We start from the raw sequence: 3,505 nt of genomic DNA, 5'->3' as shown, positions 1-3,505 counted from the left end.
AGCACACACACTAATGATTCTGGAACCGTATGGTTAGTCCCCCCCAATAAACCCTGCTGATGAGAGCTTTGAAACGGGGGCTCCTAGCTCAGTCCGGAGGGAGCTGATGAGGCATACTACAGGAGACACATATACCTTTAAAGAGCCAGTCACTTTCTAAGTGAGGTTTATGGAGGAAAGCTGCCCCCTTTACTCTGGAAGCCCTGAAGCTAGTCTGAGCCACCTGCCTATCTGGACTTGTCATGTAGCTTACTCTTCAATGGCTTCATCTCTCTGCTAGTTCTTTCTCTCTTTTTTGGCCACACCCCATGGCTTGTGAGCTCTTAGTACCCCAACCAGGGATTGAACCTGGGCCCCAGCAGTGAGAGTACCGCATCCTAATCACTGGACCACCGGGGAATTCCCAATTCTCATCACCTCTTTATAGAGTAGGATTTTCTGCATTTACCTTAGGAACCCGGCTGCAGCTCAGCGGGGTTCTGAGCACGTGAGAAGGATGTGTAGAATGCTCAGCTGTGGTGCGAGATGACATCAGAGCTGGAATGATCTATTGTGTGAATGACGGAGGCTCTGTTCTTTGGAGTTTTTTATGGATTAGGAGGTTACTTGAGGCAGGCAGGGAAAAGGGCAAAAGTCTTGGAGTCAGACAGATTTGGTTTAAGCCCTGGTTTTGCCACTTCCCTACTGTGTGATTGTGTGTGGTTACTGACACTCTCTGAGCATCTGTTTCTTCCTGTCTAAAATGGACCAATAGTGTTTATTCATAAAGTTACTGTCAATATCATTTTAATGTATGGAAGGGATTCCCAAGTTGCTCAGTGGTAAAGAATCCTCCTGCCAATACAGGAGACGTGGGCTCGAACTCTGGGTTGGGAAGATCCTCTGGAGAAGGAAATGGCAACCCACTCCAGTATTCTTGCCTGGGAAATCTCATGGACAATGGATCCTGGTGGGCTACAGTCTATAGGGTCTCAAAGAGCTGTGCGTGACTGAGCACGCACACGCAGGCATATACGCACAGAGTGTATGTAAAGTTGCAAGAGCAGTGCTGTGAACATGATGCTGAATGGGTACTCATCATCTTTGGAAAAAAAACATACGTTCCTTTTTTGGAGAGTGTATAATTCTATGACATTTTCTGTGCAGATTCAAGTAACTATCATCAAGATCTGAATACAGAGCTATTCCATCACCAATAAGAAACTTTTTCATGTTATTCCTTAGTGGTCACACCTCCCCCCAGCCCTAACCCCTGGCAACCCCTGGCACTGATCTATTTATTCCCTGTCATGATAATTTTGCCACTTCAGGAATCAAAGAATATGTAACTTTTTTGAAATCAACACTTTAAAAACAGCAATCTGGGGTGGGGTGGGGGGCCATGCTGCACGGCTTGCAGGATCTTAGTTCCCCAACCAGGGATCAAACCTGTGCCTTCCTGGAGTAGAAGTGTGGAGTCCTGACCACTGGACCGCCAGGGAATTCCTGAAAAGAGCTATTTTAAAATATAAATCTATAATAGGCAAAAAGGAGCAAAGCCTTCCTTAAGGGCAGGGCTTAATCTTTTTTCTCTTTTTCCAAGTTTATTCAAGTATTATTGACAAATTATAATTGTGTGTATTTAAGGTGTGCCTGTGATGATTTGATATACGTAGGAGCTATGAGATGAGTACTGCAATCAAGACAACCATAACAGCCATCTCCAGCATTGTACATCTCCAGTATGTACACTTTGGAGATTGGCTTTTTTTCAGTCAGCACAAAGCCCTAAGATGCCCTCAAGTGGTTTCATGTATCAGTAGCTCATTCCTTTTGATTGCTGAGCGGTATTCCATCGTATGACTGGCCCACAACTTGTTTATCCATTCACCTGTTGAGGGGCATTTGCTTGTATCCAGTTTTTGATTTGTGATGGTTAATTTTGTGTGTGTGTGTGATGGTTAATTTTATGTATCAACTTGACTGGATCACATGGTGCTCAGCTATTTGGTCAAATTTGATTCTGATTGTTTTGGAAGGGTGTTTTAGATGAGTTTAACAATTAAATTGGTAGACTCAATGAAGCAGATTGCTCTTCTTAGTGTGGGTGGTCCTCATTCAATCAGCTGAAGGCCTGAACAGAACAAAAAGACTGATTTTCCCCCAAATAAAGGGAATCCTCCTGCCTGACTGCCTTGAACTGAGATATCGGTTTTTCTTCCCTTTACACTCAAATTGAAACATCGGCTTTTTCTGGGTTTCAGGCCTTTGGACTCAGAGGAACTACATCATTGGTTTTTTTCCATCTCCAGGTCGCCGACTCCGAAACTTTGACCTTGTCAGCCTCCATGATCATGTGAGCCAATTCCTTATGAGAAATCTCCCTCTCCCTTAACCTCTCTCTCAACCTCTCTCTGTACTGGTTCTGGTTCTCTGAAGAATTCTGACTAATACAGGACTATTACAAATAAAACTGCTGTAAACATTGGTATAGAGGACTTTGTATGAGCACACATTTTCCTTTCTCGGGGATAAATTCCCAGGAGTGCTATTGCCGAATCTCATGGTAAGTGTATATTTAACTTTATAAGAAACTGCCAAAGCATTTCCTAGAATGGCCTTGCCATTTTTACCTTCCCCCTGTTCATCATTTTTATTATTTTATGACACTAGTTAAATTCGTTCAGTTTGAAATGGGCTGACATTTTGAAGGCTGGCCATGCAAGGATTTTTGCCCACTTGTCTTATAAATCGCAGCTATCACATGCATCCTTGTTTTAAACTTTCTATTTACTAGCCAAGCACAGAGGTCTGCTGGGTTAGAGATTTGAAATAACAAACCTGGCTGCCTCAGATTTTCTTGGCTGGCACCAGGTCTTGCCAGGCCTTTGAATCAGCTGGGTGCAGGAAAGGGTCACTAGGAAACTCAGGCTGCCGGACCCGACAGGAAGCGTGGGATGAAGCTTACTCTGGGTCTGGCTCGTGGTCAGCCTGGCTGGGGCCTGAGGCTTCCAGGCCGGCTCAGTGTACACTGTCAGGAAACAGCCCCAGCTCTTTAAATCACTCCACCCCTGAAAAATAAATTCATAAACAAGGAAGCGCTGAGCTCCTTCCTTTGAGAAATAGCATCTTATAGCCGGGAAGAAAATCCACTTGCAGAACAGCTATGACCATGTGTCTCTCAGGCTCCATACATTCACAAATCAGTGACTGTGGCTTTGGGGCTTCTTTTCCTGGAGAAGACTAGTCTGGAGTTGTATACGGATGCTTGGTACCATGAACTTCTCCCTGCTACCCTCCCTGCATGCCTCCCCCTGAGTTCATTTGTCCAGAAGTATTTTATTTTATTTATTTATTTTTGGCTGCACCCTGCAGCATATGGGATCCTAGTTCCCTGACCAGGAATTGAACCTGTGCCCCCTGCAGTGGAAGCAGAGTCCCAACCACTGGACCATCCGGGAATTTTTGTCCAGAAGTATTTCTCTTGCCTGTGGTTATGATGGTCTTAGGCTATAATTTTAACATA

General features: G+C 44.4%; 1 non-coding gene across 1 annotated transcript; it reads right to left on the bottom strand.

The window, feature by feature from the left end:
• Positions 1-327: 327 nt before the first annotated feature.
• Positions 328-399, bottom strand: TRNAE-CUC. The gene has a single exon. It is a non-coding gene; the product is annotated as a tRNA-Glu (tRNA).
• Positions 400-3,505: the final 3,106 nt, after the last annotated feature.

The sequence above is a fragment of the Bos indicus x Bos taurus genome, chromosome 19 (genome assembly GCF_003369695.1).
Source record: "Bos indicus x Bos taurus breed Angus x Brahman F1 hybrid chromosome 19, Bos_hybrid_MaternalHap_v2.0, whole genome shotgun sequence".
Classification (NCBI taxonomy): Eukaryota; Metazoa; Chordata; class Mammalia; order Artiodactyla; family Bovidae; genus Bos; species Bos indicus x Bos taurus.
This window is presented reverse-complemented; position numbering and strand designations above follow the sequence as displayed.